The 22,732-nt window shown below is 43.8% G+C and overlaps 1 protein-coding gene across 3 annotated transcripts in view; it reads right to left on the bottom strand.

Moving 5' to 3' along the window:
* Positions 1–22,732, bottom strand: part of SGCG (sarcoglycan gamma) — a 157,455-nt gene that overhangs the window by 112,905 nt on the left and 21,818 nt on the right. The window contains exon 1 of one of the 3 annotated variants that reach the window (XM_029602541.1): positions 16,445–16,583. The exons of the other annotated variants lie outside the window; for them this stretch is intronic. The gene's annotated coding sequence lies outside the window, so the exon portion shown is untranslated. Of the gene's footprint in view, positions 1–16,444; positions 16,584–22,732 lie in introns of those variants that run through there. 3 annotated transcript variants of the gene reach the window in all.

Raw genomic sequence — 22,732 nt, 5'->3', positions numbered from 1 at the left:
GATCATGTGATTCCGATTTCCTGAAGGCATTTGAGTAATATATTATGATTGACAGTTTCAAAGACGGAAGATATATTAAATAATGCAAGGATGTATGATTGGCCTTTGTCTAGGGCTTTTAGAATGTAGTTGGTCAGGGAGATGAGGAGGGTTTCCATACTCTGTAGTTTCCAGAAGCCATATTGGGAGGGGAATAGGATGTGGTTGTCATTTAGGTAGTCTGTTAATTGGCAGTTGACGATTTTTTCAAGGATTTTGGCTAGGAATGGGAGGTTGGAAATGGGGCGAAAGTTGGCAAGTTCAGTGGGGTCAAGGGAGGGCTTTTTGAGGATAGGTTTTACAATGGCTTGTTTTAGTTGGTTTGGGACATGTCCAAGCGATATGGATCTGTTGAGTATGAGGGAGATAGGTTTGGCAATTGTGTTCGGGATGGTGAGGAGGCTTTTTGTAGGAATGTTATCAGATGGGTGTATTGCAGGTTTGATTTTTTTAAGAATGGACTCGATTTCCATTTCAGTGGAGTTCATGAGGAAGGGGAGGTTTGGGGTGGGTTTGCGCTGCTGGGAATTGGTGGTATTCTCAGAGGAGATATTTAAAGTCAAGGCAGTGTCGGTGTTAATGTGGGGTAGTGGAGCAGGGGAGCATTTGGGGGGTAGGGTTACTTGGGTGGTAGGGGGGTGGAGGTACTTGAGGGGTAGTGAGGGGTGGTAGTAGAGGGAAACGTGACAGTGTTCTGGATTTTGTCGTTGAAGTAATGGACGAGCTTTTCACATGTGGTCTGGTTGTCATTGTCAGGAACAGATGGGGTGTGTGATTTGGTTAGGCTAGCAGCAAATTCAAAGAGGGCGTGCGCAGTATATTGGTATTGGTGATTTTTTTGAGCATGGAAGTCTCTTCGTTTTATTGGTAGCTTCTCGGTATGTGTTGAGGAGGGCTCAATATTTTGTGAGAAGGTGGGAGGAAGGATCTTTGCGCCAGTTTTTTTTTCACTTTTGCGAAGGGAGAGATTCAAATTCTTTAGCTCAGTGGTATACCAAGGCTTCTTTTTGTGTTTCGCTGGGTTGTCACGGGACGGGGGCAAAGGTGATCGGCTATAGTATATGTAATGTCGTACCATGAGGAGAGGGCGGTGTCTGCATTGGTGCAATCTAGTCTGGGTAGTTCCTTTGCAAAGGCCGGTATCAGGTCGCACTTTTGCATGGTTTGTGATAGAAGATGTTTTTTTTGGGCAGGGTGTTTTTCACAGCGCAAGTTGTTTCGATACAATAGTGGTCAGACCATGGGATGGGAGTGCATGTGGGTGGTTCAGGGTGAATGAGGGCGCTGGTGAATATAAGGTCGAGAGTGTGGCCTGCCGTGAGTGGGAACAGTGACAGTTTGAAGGAAGCCTAATGCTGTCATGGAGTTCATTAGGGTGACACAAGAGGCTGATGGGGGAGTGGCGTCAATATGGAGATTGAAATCTCCAAGGATTATGGCGGGGAGGTTGATATTGATGTTTTTGGTGATGAATTCAATGATAGAGGATGGGTTGTTTTCAAGAATTCCTGGAGGGACATATATAAGGCATATTTGGAGATGAGGGGTTAATCTGGATTTGAATAATCAGATTTCCAATTTGTGAGGAGCAGGGATTGGGTGATGAGCTAATTGGAGGCTCTTGTTTGCCGCGAGCAGAATGCCACCTCCACGTTTCTTAGGGCGCAGGATGGAGAAAATGTCATATTGGTCAGTGGGAAGTTGGTTAATCAGGACGGTGTCAGAAGACTTTAGCCAGGTCTTCGTGATGGCACAGATGTCAGGTCGGTCTTCAGAGAGGATGTCATTTAGTAATACAGTTTTTTTAACGATGGATTGTGCATTGAGGAGTAGGATGGCAAAGGTGGTAAGGCTAATGAGTTGGGTGAGTGGGGTGGTGATTATGGGGGATTAGGGATCTGTATGGGTGTGGAGGCAGGTGAGGTTTAGGATGGGCAGAAGGATTATGGTATTTAAGAATGGGGATGGGGTAGGATTGCATGGTGAGTTGGCTATTTGAACAAGCGTTTCAGTTATGCCAATGAGATACCTCCTCCATCACCTTACTAGCCAACAGACCAATCATCAGACTAACTATCCATTCAGTCTATACACATAGTTTAGCATACCAACTCCACAACCGAGCAATCCAAGTTTACTCATAGCACCTGACCTTAATCTATTTCCAGTATGTACCTAGATCTTCAGCCAGACCAGCCTTAGCTCAAAAAAAAAAAAAAAGTCTTATTCATTGTTCTTATACTTTATATCGTTTTTCATCCGTTATTCCCCATGTATTTGTCCCAAGTTTCTACGGCCTGTTTCAATGTAATTGCATTCTTACATGCTTGTTACCGTTATAATGTAAACCGAGATGATATGTAATATTCTACATGAATCCCATATATAAAAATGCTAAATAAATAAATAAATAAATAAATAAATAAATAAATAAATAAATGGAGGTGTATAAGAATGGGGCAGAGAGCTGGTGTAAGTATGAAATGAGGAGGCAAGGTTGGGGAGGAGAGGGCAACAGGAAGGGGTAAAAAGAGTTGATGATGTCATGAGCAGTGGGGGGTATTGTGAGAATGGGAGTAAGGAGGGGAAAGGGGGGGGGCCAGCCAGCAGAAGGGGGTGAGGAGAAGCATGATTTAATCAGGTTAACTCTACTGGGAAGAGGGTCTGTAGGGAGAGAAGGGCAAGAGGTATACAGAAGCTAGAGGAGGGGGGTGGAATGGAAGAGTTAAGTAAAGGCTAACGAGAGGGTGAGGGGTTACATTCAGAGCTAGGGGATGGACACAGGGGCGATATGAAGGGGCGCACTAAGGGGCAGGCCCCTTGGTCACAAGATGCCAGGGAATTGACCTGTGATTTTTAAAATGTGTCCAGCGCCGGAAGTGAGTCACCAGAGGGGTGGGCCGTACAGAGGCGGTCCGGTAGCAAGGTGCAGCAGGGACTCCCAATCGGGTAAGTGGCGGCTTTAGCATTGCCTGGGTGTTGAGGGCTTGGGTTCTGGGCTCTGACCCCGATGGGACTCCCCTGCCGGTTGCAGAGAGTCGTGCGATCGATCGGAGGGCGGAAGGAGGAGACGGTCATGTTAAGGACATAAAAGACTAAGCTGTTAGACTATGAATTGTAGATTTTACTAGAGTGCAAGTTTAATGTAAACTTGAAGGCTGTAATTTTTTATTTTTAATTTATTGAATTTTCAGCCAAATTACAAGCATTGCAGCTTATAGAAGCATGCAAGAGAGAGTTTACAAGCAAAATATACACTGGATAATTATCTTATTACAGCAATATTATATATCTCACTTGCAATATTAAGGAAAGTGTTGCCTTTTTGTAGGTAGAGTTGTAGTTTGAGTGCTGGCAGTTAGTGCTGTTTTTGGTATGGGAAGTTTACTATATTGTAATTGTTTATTCATAGCTTTCTGAGGGCCAAGCCCACACCCATTACATGTTACAACAGGCCTAATTCCATATGGGTTCCATGTGTCTTTTGTCTCTAGAGGAGAGTAGGTTTAGGGACCAAGACTGCTGTAGACTGGGGAAGGCGGAGAGGTAGCATATGTGGGAGGGGAAAGGGGGCTGAGGGAGCGATACTAAATCCCCTACTACCAATGTCACTGCATGTTGAGAATGAAAGAGTGTTATGATTATTGATGTTTGGGTGGATCCTTGGACACTGGGGCAGCTGACCACACCCATGGGGGCAGTCCCATGAGGGACCACAGGGTCAGGCTAGACTCTGGCCACACAAACACAGATTTGAATCTTTTATTAAACCGTTTTGGAAACCAGAGGTGGCAGTAGTGAGTAGTGGATGTTGAGCCCGGCTGGGCAGGTCTCCCACAGAATGCTGGAACAGCGAATCCTCTGCTAGGCTGTGCTGTAGTGGAAAGAGACAGAGTTATGAGTACACAATGAGAAGCATTCAGCGTCCCAGGTAGAATTAGGAGAAGCTCAGAGACAGGGAGAGCAGGCCCTGGTGGAGCGAGTACCTGATCCCTTAGAGCAGAGAGACTCAGTTGTATTGTACTCACGTAGCAGTAACAGAGATTCCACTAGACGAGAGGTCTGGCACCGGAACAGAGGGCAGGCCCTCAAGGAAGGAGTACCTGGTTCCAGTGAAGCAGTACTGTGGAATAGATGGTAGTTGTACTCACAGATGGAAACTGTTAGTGAAGTCTTCCAATTAAAAAAAGGTTTGAAGATGCAGGCAGCGACTCAGGGAACATGGGCCCTTGAGGAGCGAGTACCGGTTTCCTGATAGCACCTGAAAGAAGCAGAAGAGGTCCCCCAAGGAGCGGGTGTGTAGCGACCCCGAAGGGTGTAAGAGTTCCAGATAACGCTGGAGTGGCAGAGCAGCTTTGGTACGGAGAACGAATCCCATCCGTAGGGTTTCCGTTGCTAACTCAATGAGTTAGCAAATACTGTAGGCTTAAAGATCCTGGCAGCATGACGTCTTATCAGAGGGACGCCTTTGAGGTTCGCGCCACTATGGAAATAAAGATGAGGGCGGCGTGCGCACCCTAAGGTACCTTGGAGGAGCATGGCGGGAGGCAGCACCAAAGCCGGTCTGGGGATGCTGGAGAGGACGGCAAACAGACGCCGTGGCAGCAGCCAGTAGTCAGAGGTGAGCGGGAGGAGCCGCACGTAGTGAGAGGTAGGCGGGGAGAAGCCCTCTAAGACCAGTCGCAACAAAGAGGTGGTGGTGTTTGTGACCTGCCTGCGGAGTTCCCACCCCCTATAGGCAGAAGAGAAGAAAGGAGGTGATGGTATTTATGGCTTGTCCATGGGGTTCTCCCCCCTCCCCCCTGGGCAGGAGGAAGCAGTGAGGCCAGGCATTAAAAGAGGAAGGTTAGGAAGAGATAATATTTTCTTCTTCCATCAGCTCAATCCTCTTCTCTCCCTTTTTATTGAGAAGAGTAGGGAAGAGGAGAATGAGTGAGTGAGAACTTACCTATCCCCTAGGTCAGCCTCCCTTCCCTTCCTTGAGGGAAGGGATGGCTGAGCTGACTGAAGGTGAAGTTCTCACTCAGCTTCCTCTTCACATAGCTCTATTCCCCTTCCCTTCTTACTAAGAAGGAAGGGAGTAAATGAGTGAGCAGGAGGAGGAGTGGCGCCAATAAAGGCGCCTCAGCGTTCAAACTACATCTTCACTTCCTTCTAAACTATTTATAGCCACTCACTCCTCCGGAAATTAAAGCTGCCAATCTTGTTTAAAAGGCCGAATCAACATTGAACTTTTGAATAAAGTTGTTCAATCACAACTCACATATTGAAAGAAAAAAAGATAAGGCGGTCCCTTTGAAGGTATGGAATTTAATGTTGGTTTTAATAGGTGATTTGTTAAATGAGATTTGAAAACGGGGTGGTGTTGTGTGGTGGTCTTGGATGGATGGAGTGTGTATTTTTAATGGTTTGTTTATTTCAGGATTTACAACAACAGAGGCATCTGAAAGGATTCGATATTTATAAAGGCATCCCCTGATGAAGGCTGGTTGACAGCCGAAACATAGTCCATGTCAGGCAGTGTTGAAATATGCTACAGTTGGAAGCTAAGTATAGTCCTTTATGAAAAATTAAAAATATAATAAGAGATGCTAAAGGAGTGTATTTGAGGGTGGTTTAGTGGTTTGGGGTTAATGGAAATAGGTTTTAGAAAAATGTAATTAAAATTAGTGAGCATTTGTGCAGAAACAACGTCAAATGATTACATAGAAGTGCTATATTATTGGCTGATACTGTTTGTGGCCCATTGTGTGGTGAGAGACAGTGGATTATACTCAATCTGCACTAAAGTCTGATGTCGTTTTCAAAAAACTTTTTTTTGGTATGGTTAAATAATAAATAAGGTTTCTCCTCTGTTATTGAATTTGATAGTTTTGAGGGGATTGTGGCTTCTGTGTGGTGATTATATAACTGAAATATTTTTAGCATGTTTTTACTATTATGATTGATATTTTATATTTCTTGATTGTATTGTTTGTTTTATAAGGAATGGTGATGTTTCTGTTTTCCTACTGTTACACTGCATACAGAACTGGCTTCTTGTGATTTCCAGTACAGTTTTTGTCTGCATTCTATTTGTACTTTATGGTCTCTTTATTTTATATTTGGAGAGGCTCTATGTGTAATTTCTGTGTAGGGGTTTATAGCAACCTGGCTTGTTCTATTTTCCTAATATTGGTGTTTGGGTGTTTAGGGCCTGGTGAAATATTTACAGTATTGCTTTTTCATAGGCAGATTTTTACTGTTTTGAGTGCTGGCAGTTGGAGCTGTTTTGGTATGGGAGATTTACTACATTATCATTGTAATTCAGTTTACTCATGGCTTTCTGAGGGCCAAGCTCACACCTAACACATTAGGCCTAATTCCATATGGGTTCCAAGTGTCTTTTTTTTGCAGGGGTCTCTGGTTGGCACCACAACAGTGCATGTAAATATAACGTACATGTTATAGGTAATGTTTTTACCTCCAAGATTGTACTTTGTCCTGTTTCATGTAAAAGTCTGTTATAAATGCATAATTTTAATTGTGTATGGTGAGAGCCAAGGGTTGGGGACAGCAGTTGTGCGCAAGGCTGTAATTCTCTTAGGGCACCTAATACCCTTGCACCAGCCCTGAGAGTCACACATACAGCCACATCAGTCAGCCATCTCCAACTTCCCTAGGGGGGGCAAAGGTCGGGGCAGGTTGGGAGGCAGGTGGGAGGGCTCCTGCCAGCTTCCTAGAAATATCATTATCCCTCTATCTACCACTCCTCTGGGATTCCTGACCCCGCATCCTCCCTTTCCCTAGCATTTCAAATAGCCAAAAGGGCTATATGCCAAGAGGTAGTCCCCCTGTTTTGATTTGATCTGCACCGGGCCATGCTGAGGGGGGTGCACACTTTCCTTGTCTCAGCTAGCAGGTTGTCTTGACCCGCCTCTGTACAGAGGAATTATGATATTCTCAGTTTTATTCTCCATTCCTTTCTTGACCATTGCTACAACTGAGCTGAGAATTACAACATATTGTCCACAATGACTGCAAGATCCTTTAACTGGGTGGTGACTCCTAATACGGAACCCAGCATTGGGTACCTTTAGTTAGGATTAATTTCCCTATGCGCTTCACTTTACACCTGTCCACATTAAATTTACCGTACTCGCCTGCTAAGCTGCCCAGATCCCCAGACTGGCAAAGGCCTTCTGCATAGTTCGCTTGTGTTTTAACAACCTTGAATAATTTTTGCTAGTTTGATCGCCTCGCTCATAGTTCCCTTTTTCATATCATTTATGTAAATATTAAACAGCTTTGGTCTCACTGGCACACTCCACTATTCACCTCTTTCCACTGAGAAAAAAAATGATTATTTAGTTCAACTCTTTCCCCCCCCCCTCCCTATCTTTTAACAAGTTAGCAATCAACAGCAGGAACTTGCTTCCTAGCCCATGACTTTTTAATTTCCTGAGGAGTCTCTCATAAGGGACTTTGTCAAATACCTTCTGAGCTAAAAAGTTAACACCTCATTTCAGGAAGATGTTACTTTTTTGGCTGTAGCAAGCATGCACCTAAAGCAGATGGCGGAAAGCATACCATGCTATTTAGTGCACATCTGCAAAATCCTAAATTTACGTTTAATGTTCTTTTATTCATGTTCATGCTAACTTCTGGGATCAGTGTAGCATGCACTGTGGGGCCTTAGTATTTCAAATGCATGTTAAAATGACCTTATGCACACGCTAAACTTTATTGCATTGCCCCAATATCTCGGTTTCATTCAATGCTTGGAGCTTTGACCAGTTTCATATTAATCAAGACAAGCATTTCAAATAAAAAAAAACCTAACTAACAAATCACCAAAACCTGTATTTGAACATAGCATCACTTAGCTTCACCGGGAATCTGAAGTGTTAGACTTAAGAAGCAAATTTTCAACTGGCTGTCTTGGTGCAAATTCCATGGGTACTTTTTACCCATGCACTTTACACCAAATTTCAAAGGGAATGTACATGCACACTTTGCCTCAAATTGTATAACATAGGGAAGCAAGAGCAGCAGCTCGCTTCCCATTTACCCCCCCCCCCTCCGCGTACAAAACACAGCAACATCAGTATGGCTTTAAAACAAGGCCGCAGTTTATTACAAAAAAAACACAACCCAAGCCCCCACAACTTATTATACATAAACATCAAAAGCGTATTCCCCCTCCCCATCCTGCCCCTCTTCACTTACCACCACGTCCCAGTGGTAAGACTACATCGATGCTCCCCCATCTCTTACCCCGCTACGGCACCAGCGAGGGTAAGCGTGCGGCCTGAGCATCGCCCCCCCCCCCCTTGCTCATAGGCCTTCCCGTGTAGCAGCCCCAAACTACACAAACATTCCCCCCCCCCCTCCAAAAATGTCCTTCACAATCCAATACAACACATTACAACTTAGGACTCTGGTTTTCCACTACAAACAAAGGCAACCCAATTACCTTTGTTCCCCCACTGCGGCCCTCCCTCTAGTGGATTTGTTGCTCAAATCCTTCCTCCAGGGCATTGTTGAATAAATCCATACCAATGTCTGAAATGTGTACCCCGTCGCCCAGGAATAAACCCCCCAGTACCTCCCACAACCAAGTGTGCCTTACCCAGAAACCACCCTGTTGAATCAACCATTTGCCAATTTGTTGATTCAATTTTTTGACACCTTTGCACCATAAGGGCTCCGTATAGTGCCTAATCTGCACTATGTTGGACCAGCCCACCCTCGTACCTGGCATCCTGTTTATAATACTCGCCAAATCCTCTCTTATAAAATCGCTACCAGTTCATGACACGACACTTTACTAGTGTCGTTGCCCCCCCAAATGAATAATCATTAGCCATGGAGCACCCCAAATTTTAACCCGCCCTTGCAGGAAAGAGAGCAACTCCCCCCAACGCAGGCCCCCTTTTCCGAACCAACGCACAATCCAGTGGCTGGTATTTAAATTCAAATGTTCTCCATAAGGCCTCTTCGCAGCCCTTCGCTGTGCACGGTAAACGAAAGAATGGCCCACGACCCAGGCACATTCCTGGTTGGATGTAACCCCTTCCGTGTCTGCAAAGCAAAGAACTAGATTAGCCAAAGCAGTAAGTGCTCCCCCCCGCTGACTGCAATTTGTCACTTCCACACATACAACCGGAAGGCCGCTGATTTCCAGCATCCAATTACTGGAATCCGCCGAACAGATCACCCTAACTCCACCGCCGTGGTTGCTGCTCCGATTCGAAAGGAATGCAGTGAGTACATCCCCGCCTCCCACTCTAATCCCTCCACTACCCATTTTAAAACTCAAGAAAATTGAAAATGGTCAACGGTAAACCATCCTCGTGTACTAAGAAGAAACCCCCAATTTCCGACCTTACAGGCAAGAAAGGTTGCGTGCCCCATACCGGGCACGCAAGCTCATCACGCGCCTGTACCAACTAAATCCAAAACCCTTTTCCCTTTTGATCAGTCTTGGATTTCAGAATACGTAAAGTCACCAGATGCTCATAAACCCAAACATCTTGAGCCCGCAATCCCACCCCATACTTGCTTGCCTTGGATCTGGCGACCAATTCGCTGACCTTCATGGCTCCGAAAAAAGCCAATGAGAACACAGCTCGAAACAGCAAGACCTCATACCTAGACCGGCACACCACCTCCAATTGCTCTGCTATTTTCAACAGGTCTATATACCGTATAGGTCTCTGTTTATCCCCTTGCTCAACGTACTCTCTACACCATTCCCTAAAACCCATTGTTCCAAAAAACTGCTGATCAGGTTTCCCCATCCCCCCAGCTTCTGAAGAAATGAGAAACTCGCTAATTGGCAGCGCACGGATGCCAGCAAGTAGCCCGATCCCTTTGCCCACAAAATAAACCGTACCACATCACCCTCTCGAACTGCCCCCCCCTTCCACCCCAAAGCCTGAAAAAAAACAAGACTCCACTCCTCTGCCCGCCAAGTAAGATCTCCAAGTAGCCGGTGCCAGAGATTGTCAGATCAAGTTCCACGTTTTCATCCTGCCAAGTTTCCAAAGATGCTCCGGGAATGTCTCTCCCTGCAAACTCACCTGAGGAGCCTCGACCCTGAAAATGTCCCATTTGAAACGAGAAAGAGCATCAGCAATCAAGTTCATGTTACCAGGCACATGCCTTGCCATGATAGTTACATTCCAGCGCAGACATAGGAAAACCAACTCCCTGGGACACCTGGCAGACTGCCTGTTGACCACCTGAACCACCCCTAAAGTTGTCACACCACCACACTACCTTCTTGTTCTGCAACCCATGCCCCCAAATTGTTAAAGCTACTATTATAGGGAAAAAGCCCTAAGAATGTGATATTTCTTGTAAGCCCTTCGGACTCCCACGCCCCCGGCCACCGCTCCGCGCACCTGGAAACACAAGCCGAAACCAGTCGCTCCAGCCGCATCGGAATACAATTCCAATTCCTCATTAGATATCTGTCTCTTGCATCATGCATACTCCATTAAACGAATCTAAAACACCCTCCCAGACCCCCAGCTCGTCCTTCACTGCTTGAGTAACTCGAATAAAATGATGACCGGCCTTTACCCCAACAATTCTGGCTGACAGCCTACTGATGAACGCCCAACCCATCGGAATAACCCGGCATGCAAAATTAAGCGAACCAATCAAGGATTGCATCTGCTTCAGAGTCACTTTAACCGATCCTCGGACCAGCCTTCCCAGTTCCCTCAACTGAACTACCTTCTCGGATGGCAACCGTGACACTATTCCTACCGAATCCAATTCAATTCCTAAAAAAGTAAGCTTAGTAGCCGGCCCTTCCGTTTTCTCTTGCGCAATGGGTACTACTAAGGACCTAGCCACCTCCAGGAAACCTATTAACTGACGCTGACAGATGCTTGTCCCACTCAGTCCCACAAAGAAAAAATCATCCAAGTAGTGTAACATGGCTTCGCAACAGTTATACTGCATCGTGGCTAAACGCCTCAAAGAATGCGCAAGAAATCGCACAACCCATGGGCAAACAACGATCCATGAAATAACCTCCTTCAAAATAGAAACCCAACAGAGGGAAGCTCAACGGGTTAATCGGCAATAGCCTAAAAGCGGATTCTATATCCGCCTTGGCTAGCAGCGCCCCAGGCCCCGCACTGCGCACCAAAGCTACCGCCTCGTCAAAAGAAGCATATTTCACCATACACTCTCGTCACGAAATAAAGTCATTTTCAGATGATCCCTCTGGATATAATAAGTTCAGGATCAACCTAAACTTGCCCGGCGCCTTCTTTGGGATTACCGCCAATGGCGACAGTTGCATCCTGCCCGTAACTTTTCCCGCGCAACATCCACCATTCTATAAGCCGATCTAGAATTCCTCGCTCTCCCCCCGGGTCCCTCATATGGTATACGAAACCCAACACTCAAAGTAGCTGCCGCTACGTCCGGATAGCACCGTAACCTCTCCTTTAACGCGGAGAGCTCTATCGGTGAATCCGCCTTTTGATAGAGGACTTCATAGTTTTCCGCCCTTGTTAAGGGCGGTATTCTGTCCCTGTGAACACTTCGTGGCCAGATGCGCTCCTCCGCAAGAAGCGCATGCGTGCCGGAATTTACACTCTAAGAACAAACACGCAAGCTTGTTGAACCTCCAACAGACATCAGAACCCACCCCCCGTGAATTTGCTTCCTGGTTTGACCTTACGAACGATTCCAAATCCACGAAAGGAACCACCCTTACTACCTCCAACCCCATAGCCTACTGGGCTACTGCTCGCACCTCCCCCCGCCCCTGCACTTTTGCCTGCACTGACTCCCTTATTCGTCATCTGGGAGAGCCACAGATGAATATCCTGCAAGACCCAGGACATAAATATATTCCCTGCCATTTTGTCACGGAACATTTAGTCATAGTTGAGCAAGCCCAACCTTCGTAATCTTTGAATGCCCCAAGTATGCTGTCAGCATATGACAGCAAGGCCTCATATTGAGTGGGATCAAAATGGCTAACCACGCTGGTCAAGCGTAAGAAACCCCGTACCCAATTAACTATATTTTTTGAAATTTTTGGGCCAGCTCCATCTCTTATTTTTCTTTTTATCCTTCCTTCCGCCCTGTCTACCCTCTAATAACTTGAATATATTTACAAAATTTACGCACTTCTTCCCACAGTTCAGTTAAAGAAGCTAATGCCAGGTGTCCCATGTCTTGCCTGGGACCCTCCGCTAATACTGTGCGCTGTCCTGGACCCAGATCACTCGAACTCTAAGAAGATGAAGACTAGCTGGAAGAACTGCTGACCCATGACCTCTTTCTTCCTGGCATATCCTCTACTTCCGCGCGCTTCACCTCCAGTGGTCATACCTGTTCCCACTCCTGGTGCACCGCTTTCCGGAACTCCCACTGTACCACTGCCCGGCGATTCCACTGCACATCCCTTCGAAGTCATCTGTCTGGTCCTCGTGTCCTCCCTCCTCGCCTGCAACTCTCGGTCTCTCCAGGCCTCTTGCCGTGACAACCCTGGGACAACCACCTCCTCTGCATCTCGAAAAGATTCCCCCTTCCCCCCCCTGCCTACTCGCAAAACCACTACCTTGCGGTCCTGTACCCTAAACAGCTGCATGCTGGGACCTCAGCTCCCGCCCCTCCTCCCAGGGCTCGTCTCTAAACCAATCGTCTGCTGGAAAAATCTCCTCCCCAAATGGGCCTCCCACTTCCTGCGGCCAACCCCCAATTCCCTCCAAACTCCCACCCCCCACCCCATATGCAGCCTGGGAGCTCGCCCCGAACAGGGAGCCCATGTAATGTCCCAGTATGTCTGCAATCAAGGCAGCTATGGGACCTCCTAGCACTCCCTGCCTGGCCGGAGCATTAACAATAGCACTGGGGCGGGGGGGGGGGGGGGGGGACTCAAGCCCTCCCCTGCACTACGTACTCTATTCTCCTCCACCCCCACAGCCTGTCTCCTGATCGGCTGCTTTCCCTTCTTACCCTCCCCTCCTGCAGGCTTCCGATATTGCTGCCCCGCAGGGGGAGCCGGACACAACGAGCCCTGCTGCTCACCAAAAAATGGCGTCCCTCCTCCCCCTTGCACCCGACTCCTCCCTCTGATAAAGGGGGCCTTACCCTTGCTCGGCTGCTTCGTGGCTGTAGAAATGAGCCTGTGCCCCCCGCAGGGGCCCCAGTGCCTGCCCATGGGAGCGGGAGCAGGGTGTGCAGATTCCCCAGGGCCAGCCGGGAGCACAGAGGCCTCAACGGATCTGTGATGTTCATGGGCAGGGCCCGGCGGAGGACCAGGCAGGCGCACAAATTCACGACTCGACGCATTGGAGGGGGGCCTTGAGGTTTCCCTCTAGAAAATCAGCGATCCAGGGGTGACAACTGACAGATCAGTGGCTCTTGAGACTCAAATTCAATCAGCAACAAGACAGGCTTTTAGGAAGCTTTGGTTAGTCAAACTACACCCTTATTTTAACCACAATGTCTTTAAAAAGATAATAGTTTCCCTGGGTTTTAGATAATTCTTTATAAAAGGTGTTGCAATAATCAACTAAACAAGTTTATGAGCTACAAAGGATACAAAAAATGTAGCAGCAAGGGTTATCTTGGATAAAATCCACAGAACTAGAAAGCCCCTTTCCTTAAAATCCTGCATTAGCAACTAATAGAGGCAAGGATCAGATTAAACATTTTGAAAGACTTTTTGCATTCTTGAGCAGAACAGGGCCTAGATATCTAAAGGACAACTTAGCCTGGTATTGTCTCAGCAGGAATCAATGCTACTCCCAAAATCAGTGGCTAGAAGTACACCGGGTTCAGGAAGAGGGCCTTTGCCACAATCGCATCAGTGTAGTGGAACAGATTATTGAAGGAAACTAAAGCGGAGCTAAATTACCTAGCATTTAGGAAGAAACTGAAAATAGAGCTGTCTCTTAATTGATAAGCAGTTCTGAGACAAATACTTTTGAAGGGTGGGAAGTTATGAGAAGGACTGGAGTGCTGGGGGGAATGGCTGGAGGGTGATGATGATCAGCATTTAGATACATAGTAGTCTGTGAGATGGCTGGGCGTTGGGCAGATTATTGTCTGGGTGACTAGTCTTTGGGGCTGATAAAGTCTCGTTTTACAGTGTACCTGTAGTGTGTTTACTATTTTGGTGTATTGTAGGGGTGTGCATTCGTTTGCAACGTATTGGCAATCCGCAACATATATGCCATATTCGTTGTATTTGTGGGGGTCACGAAACGTATGGCAAACCCCCATGAATACAACGTATCACTAACGAATAAACCCCACCCTCCTGACACCTCCCCCCCCCCCAAGACTTGCCAAAAGTCCCTGGTGGTCCAGCGGGGGTCCTAGAGCGATCTGCACTCGGGCTGTCGGCATTCAAAATGGCACCAATAGCCTTTGCCCTTACTATGTCACAGGGGCTACTGGTGCCATTGGTTGGCCCCTGTCACATGGTAGGAGCAATGGACGGCCGGCGCCATCTTGTGCTCCTACCATGTGACATGGGCCAACCAATGGCACCGGTAGCCCCTGAGACATAGTAAGGGCAAAGGCTATCGGCGCCATTTTGAATACCAGCAGCCAACAGCCCGAGTGCAGGAGATCGCTCCAGGACCCCCGCTGGATCACCTAGGACTTTTGCCATGTCATGGGGGGGGGGGGGGGGGGGGGGGGGGTTGTAGTTAATTAAATTTAAAGGGTTGGGATGGAGTTTTTTGGGGGAAATGAATACATATGTAACTAATGAATGGATCGGGGTCCCCCAAGAATGGATGCAACGGATTTGGGTCCTGACGAATACCGAATGGGACGAATCCATCCCTGCTGCACATCCTTAGTGTATTGTAGCTTTTTGGATATGACATGTTTTGTGTTATGTATTTTTATGCTTTGTTATAATGATATATATATACCGCTTTGGTTTGGATGCTTAATCTAAAATAAGCGGTTTATAAGTTTAAATAAATGAAATGACATTATGCTTCCTTTTCAAAACTCGCACTCTTTTTACTGCTTAATTATCTCACTTTTTCGAACTTAACAAGTGAAAACTGAGCCTCTGACTTCACCTGCCTCAGATCTTTATCTTCTTGTACAACATAGCACATAGTGGCTGGTTTTGAGAAGGGGAGAAGAGAAATAAGGCAGCTGTCTGGAGTAGCAGCACCAGAAAGGGTCACCCTTTGGCAAAGCTGAGCGATGGAACTGAGACAGAGCTTCAGGGCTCCTGGCACATTGCCTTAGTTTCTGCTCTGGAACCCAGAAGGTCTAACGCCAGTCCTGTGGCCTGACAATCTCAAGGACCCATTACTTTATAGTCCCATTTGACTCTTCCCTCCTCTCCCCATCACTGATTCCACATCTGAGTCAATATTTCTCTCTTCCTCCACTATCTACTGCAAATCTACTCCTTGATCTTCTCTCAACTTAACTACTCTAACCTCCTGCTTTGTCCCCTTGAAATCTATTCCAAATACAGGATCAATAACAATTTCCTTCTTCTGCAAATCTCTCCCCTTCTTTCCCCTCCTGCAGGCCATCCAATATCTCCCTCTGTCTTGCTACATTAAGCTCAAGTGGTTTTTTTTCTCCTTTCAAGGCACTACACACCCTTCTCTTTATCTCCTTGTCAGAGTCCTCATTTCCCAGTACCTCTGCATCCTGTATTCACTACATACTTTCCTTTGGCTACTCAGCTGCATCTAAACTCAAGAGTCTTTTCCTTTACTCCCCGAACTTTTAAAACTCCCTCTGCTCTGTAAGCCCACTCTCCACTTCCATGTCCTATATAAAGTTGGACTTTTCAGGATCCATCGCTCTACACAAAAAAAAAAAAAATCACCCCACACTGTGTGGTGCCCTCCATTTCTTTAAACAGCATATAAAAGCCAAAATGAAAGGTTTTATGTCTAATAACTTTATTTACATAGTCACTTTAAAATATATTTGCACCGATGATATGGAAAACAAATGCTTTCTACAAAATACAATTTCTCATACCTCAGCCTGATTTATAATGTTTGTCTTTCATTTTGTATCTCTAGTACAAATCAAGCACCAAAGCATTCTACTAGAATACACTTGAAGTTTTAGTCCATGACTAAATTACAAAAACAAAATAAAAAAAAAAGACTGCAAAATGACAGCTCTGAATCCATAAACAGAAAGTATACATCCATTGCTATGGGAACGTAAAACACAAGTAAGAAACTTAAATTAAGCTATGAAAGGGCAGAAGTGTCAAATGGAAAACAGAAAAGAACAGATGGCAATAATCTACAGGAACATGAAATTGTTTTTAAAACATAAAAAAAGTCTGTATGTAATTTGAATTTAACCGACTGCTTAATGTTACTAAGCTAAACAACTTTTAGTCAAGCAAAATCTGCTACAAATATGTCTATTAACTTACCTCTGATTTTATAACAGAAGCTACTGTGGTTGAAACTACAGCCCCTTCAACGTGTCCCAGAGAGAGCGCGCGCGCGATGAAAATGTCTGCAACTTTTCCACCACTTTAAGATTCAGAGTGCAGATATTTTGGGCTTGGCCAATAATCACTGGAAAGAAATGTGTTCACATGTTTGGCTACATCTGACATTCCATTTCCCTGGCACCACAGACCTAGCTAATTTTACTCACTCCACACACACAGCGAGCACTACAGTTTGAAGCAAAAACAAAATGAAAAAAAAAAAAAGCCTTCCTCAGGCACAGATTCTGACACTCTCTCTACTATATTTAAAACATTTCTGATCAAAGTTTTTAATGCCTACTTATCTTCCAGTTGCACAGTTAATTGCTATAAACTGAAAAATGATTTGCAGATACCAGTTTGAGACTTTTTTCTGGTTTTTTTTCTTTTTTTGTGAATGATCCTACTCCATAATCACAACAGTATCATTTCCATCAACAACCATGGGTTCATGAAATCGATCCCCATAATACTCATTACATATAAGTATATCCTGAAGTATTAGAACTTCCTTCCTACACTAGATACAATACAGCATCTGCACAGCAGACAGTTCGCAGGAAAGATTCTGTATTAGCATAATATAATGCAATACATAATAAAAGTAGGACTAAGTTTTATTTAAACCTTTTCTCTCAGCCTCAAGCAAAGAACGGGAGAAAAATCATCAAAAAAATGAGGCCCTACAGCGATTCACTTTTAATTCCGTTCTCCTTCATACAAAACCTATTCCAGCATGGTAATGCTGCCCTCTTCCACCTATTGCTTCCTGTTCTTTTCTTCAGGAGATCAAACGCAAACTGCTAATATTTCAAAGAAAAGATTTTATGAAATAATGCATAACTGTCTAAAGTACATATAATAAGTATATCAATTACACATTCAGTTCAGAGCACGTTAAAGGGAAAAAAAAAAGCAGGTAAATGAAAACACGAACGTGATACAAGCAAGCACAGATAAAAATAAAATGGATCTAAAAATAAATCCCGAGAGTACAGAGCACCAGCCTCCAGAACATGTAAACTCTGAAATAACTTTAAAAGTGTGGGAAATAGATTTACACAGCTTTTTTTTTCTTTAATATAGACACAACTACCAATGCCTGGGAAAATAATTCATTTGCATTGTTTTGTAATGCTAAAAACAAACACAACCAAAAACACAGCATGGCAGTTTCTGCATCCCAAGATATACAAATGTTAGATTCGTTGGAGAGTCCAAGCTTAGGCAATGTATGTTATATAAAGCAGTGCTGTCATTGTCCCTATGTTTTATAGATTCAGCCTTTTCATGTCTCAGAGTACTTCCTATCTTTCTCTGGTCTAATGATGCACTTCTGTTGCAGCCTTTGAGGCTCCTTTCAGGCACTCGACAGCTGCGAGCCATAAATTTAGACCGGAGGTTAACTTACCAAGGCTTACCAGATACTTGGGGGTTTTTTGTTTTAATGAATTTCTTACCCATTAATCCTTTATCAATTTGAATGGGACTTAAGTTCAATACAGAAATTACATTGTTAATACACAAAAGAAAACAGCTACATTTTTTTTTTCCAAATTCCTACATCTAAAAATACACAAAAATGTATTCAGCTTATTTAAATAACCGATGCGAAACATTAAACTACAATACAAAATACTATCAAGTTGAGTTTAAAAGGCCCGCGCGTATAAGATTCAGGGGTTACCCATGTGGCTGGGCCCTGCGCGCACCATGCACATTTTCGAAAGGGCTCGGCCACGCGCTGAAGTGCCGGGCCCATTAAAAGAGGGAGGCAGGGACCGGCTGGGACAGCGGCCATTAGGCTCTGTCCAGGGGAAGTGTGCGCCGGCCAGCTGCCAACGCATGGAAGTTACTTCTACTCCGAAGAAGCAATAAGTATGAAAACAAAAAAAATAGAGGACAGTAAGGTTTAGTTTAGGGGTTGGGGAGGAAGGGTAGGTAGGGTTATAGGAAAGTTCTCTCCCAGTCCGCTCCTTAATTGGAGCGGACTGAGAGGGAATTGGGCAAAGGCTCAAACGCGTCACTGCGCGTACTTTTAAAAATTCCCCCCTTGCTCGCGCGAGTCGTGGGCCGCCTGCACATGCACACGCGGAAGTTAAAATACACACGCACGTTATAAAATGATCACATCCACGTGCGCATGCCCGGAACCGCGCGCACATGGACGCAAGCGCATTGGTTTGAAAAATCTACCTTTTAGCATTTGTGGTGCAGAAACTGAATGCCTGAATTGGTGAACTGCAGAATAAAAATGAAGATTTTATGACCCATTCAATTAATAATAAATGATATTAAACTATATTCAGGACCCTTCATTATCAGTTTTTCTATTTTATTTGGCCTGGGAATTTCAATGTTAGAGCAATAAAGAAATCAGAGGAAAAATTATATTTTCACTGATTTTTCTCCAGAGTGTTATATCAAAGTCATTATTCCACTGGCTTTTTTTTTTAAAAGCAAAATAAAATAAAAACTGAAAATGAAGGTCCCTAACTATACTTTCTTTTTTAAACTCTAGTAACTAAAACCAATAAAGTATAAATGTATTTAGTATTAGCCAGTACAATGTGTCACTGACCTCTAATTTTTCATATTAAACATAGTTATAGTGAATCATTTACATAAAAAATGTAAATGAAAGCTAAGGCCTTCCTCGGAGATACTCATAGCTGGTGCATAATTTTTTACCTCTCTGTAGATTAGGATCAGTCTTTGATTATCATGAAAAACATGAGAACTACATTCCAAACAGTGTTTTAATATGATTCGCACTGTTGGTGTGCAACACTTCTCTTTGAGTACCTTATATTTTGCTGATGTCAGCTCCCCTTACTATTTCAGTTTCCTTCTCATTTTAAATGTTGACCCTGATGATGCAAATAATGTACAAAGATCGCTTTTATGAAATCTTAATGATTCAAAGCAAATTAGAAAAAGACATGTATAGAAGTAGAATGAAAATTTTAGAATTTGTAATCATTTTAGAATATGCCAGAGGTGGCCAAACAGGCAAAGTTTTCAGGATATCCACAATAAATATGCATGACTAGATTTGCCTACAATTGAGGCAGTGCATGCAAATCTAGCTCATGCATATTCATTGTAGATATTAACTTTTTTTATATTTTCAGTCTGTTAAAATCAGAAAACAGTAATTTAGCATTAGAAATTGCAGAGAGATATCATGTTTCACTATGTACCATGTAGAGGCTGTGTCTGTTCACATACAGCAGGGGTGGCCAACTCCAGTCCTCGAGAGCCACAAACAGGTCTGGTTTTCAGGTTATCCACAATAATATGCATGAGATAGATTTGTATAAAATTGATGCAGTGCATGCAGATTCATTGTGACTATCCTGAAAATCAGGCCTGTTTGTGGCCACCCCTGATCTAGAGATTCATTGAAATGTACAATTTGACCAGGGGTACATAAGAACATAAATTGCCATGCTGGGTCAGACCAAGGGTCCATCAAGCCCAGCATCCTGTTTCCAACACCAGGCCACAAGTACCTGGCAATTACCCAAACACTAAGAAGATCCCATGCTACTGATGCAATTAATAGCAGTGGCTATTACATAAGTAAACTTGATTAATAGCCATTAATGGACTTCTCCTCCAAGAACTTATCCAAACCTTTTTTGAACCCAGCTACACTAACTGCACTAACCACATCCTCTGGCAACAAATTCCAGAGCTTTATTGTGCGTTGAGTGAAAAAGAGTTTTCTCCGATTAGTCTTAAATGTGCTACTTGCTAACTTCATGGAATGCCCCCTAGTCCTATTATTCGAAAGTGTAAATAACAGATTCACATCTACTCATTCAAGACCTCTCATGATCTTAAAGAGCTCTATCATATCCCCCCTCAGCCGTCTCTTCTCCAAGCTGAACAGCCCTAACCTCTTCAGCCTTTCCTCATAGGGGAGCTGTTCCATCCCCTTTATCATTTTGGTTGCCCTTCTCCATCGCAACTATATATTTTTTGAGATGCAGCGACCAGAATTGTACACACTATTCAAGGTGTGGTCTCACCATGGAGCGATATAAAGGCATTATGACATTTTACGTTTTAGTAACCATTCCCTTCCTAATAATTCCTAACATTTTGTTTGCTTTTTTGACCGCTACAGCACACTGAGCCAATGATTTTAAAGTATTATCCACTATGATGCCTAGATCTTTTTCCTGGGTGGTAGCTCCTAATATGGACCCTAACATCATGTAACTACAGCAAGGGTTATTTTTCCCTATATGCAACACCTTGCACGTGTCCACATTAAATTTCATCTGCCATTTGGATGCCCAATCTTCCAGTCTTGCAAGGTCTACCTGTAATGTATTACAATCTGCTTGTGATTTAATTACTCTGAATAATTTTGTATCTGCAAATTTGATAACCTCAATCGTCGTATTCCTTTCCAGATCATTTATATATATTGAAAAGCACCAGTCCAAGTACAGATCCCTAAGGCACTCCATGGTTTACCCTTTTCCACTGAGAAAATTGACCATTTAATCCTACTCTCTGTTTCCTGTCTTTTAACCATTTTTGTAATCCACGAAAGGACATCGCCTCCTATCCCATGACATTTTAGTTTTCTTAGAAGCCTCTCATGAGGGACTTTGTCAAACGCCTTCTGAAAATCCAAAAACACTACATCTACCGGTTCACCTTTATCCACATGTTTATTAACCCCTTCAAAAAAAATGCAGCAGATGTTAGGCAAGACTTCCCTTGGGTAAATCCATGTTGACTGTGTTCCATTAAACCATGTCTTTCTATATGCTTTATGATTTTGATATTGAGAATAATTTCCACTATTTTTCCCAGCTCTGAAGTCAGGTTCACTGGTCTATAGTTACCCGGATCACCCCTGGAACCTTTTTTAAATATTGGGGTTACATTGGCCACCCTCCAGTCTTCAGGTTCAATGGATGATTATAATGATAGGTTACAAATTTTAACTAATAGATCAGAAATTTAATTTTTGAGTTCCTTCAGTACCCTAGGATGCAGACCATCCAGTCCAGGTAAATTGCTACTCTTTAGTTTGTCAATCTGGCCTACTACATCTTCCAGGTTCACAGTGATTTCGTTCAGTTCGTCTGACTCTTCACCCCTGAAAACCATCTCTGGAACTGGTATCTCCCCAACATCCTCATTAGTAAACACAGAAGCAAAGAATTCATTGAGTCTTTCTGCAATAGCCTTATCTTCCCTAAGAGCCCCTTTAACCCCTCGGTCATCTAATGGTCCAACCGACTCCCTCACAGGTTTCTTGCTTCAGATATATTTTTAAAAGTTTTTATTACGAGTTTTTGCCTCAATGACCAACTTCATTTCAAATTCTCTCTTTGCCTGTCTTATCCATGTTTTACACTTAAGCATTGTCAAGTTATGTTTTATCCTATTTTCTTCAGATGGATCCTTCTTCCAATTTTTGAAGCATGTTTTTTTGGCTAAAATAGACTCCTTCACCTCACCTTTTAACCATGCCGGTAATCGTTTTGCCTTCCTTCCACCTTTCTTAATGTATGGAATACATATGGACTGCGCCTCTAGGATTGCATTTTTAAACAGTGTCCATGCCTGTTGAACACTTAACCTTTGCAGCTGTACCTTTCAGTTTTTTTCTAACTATTTTCCTCATTTTATCAAAGTTTCCCTTTTGAAAGTTTAGTGTTAGAGCTGCAGATTTACTTATTGTCCCCCTTCCAGTACCTAAACTTTTGCATACAATTGTACACCTTCTATTTTGTGCATGCAGTATAGCTAAGCAAACTAACATGCAGACTTTTTAAAATCAAAGTACATGTGAAAAATTCTAATTCTACCCAGACTCCAACCCCCAGAACAATTTTCACTTATGCACATAAAACTACACACGCAATGTGCATGCATGTAATTTTATGCACATATTGTTACACATACCTACAGAACCTAAATGTGCCTGAAAAAGCAGAATATAAAATAGATAAATATATAAATACACAGTTTTAGATGGGTAAAATCGCTTTCTGCCCAGGTAAACAGACTTGAAAATTGACCTCCATAACTGACACTAAGTCAACACAGGAATGAAATAAGTTACCACAAGCATGAATCTTTTTGTTGAGAAATTTACAGTCACAATGGATGGAAAGGTCATACATGGTACAGAAGACTGTAGGATGGGACAAGATATCCTGCTAATCCCTACTCCAGTGGACCAGAGATTAC

The sequence above is a fragment of the Rhinatrema bivittatum genome, chromosome 5, assembly GCF_901001135.1.
Source record: "Rhinatrema bivittatum chromosome 5, aRhiBiv1.1, whole genome shotgun sequence".
NCBI classification, from domain to species: Eukaryota; Metazoa; Chordata; class Amphibia; order Gymnophiona; family Rhinatrematidae; genus Rhinatrema; species Rhinatrema bivittatum.
The sequence above is the reverse complement of the archived record's forward strand: the minus strand, read 5'-3'. Positions and strand labels throughout refer to the sequence as shown.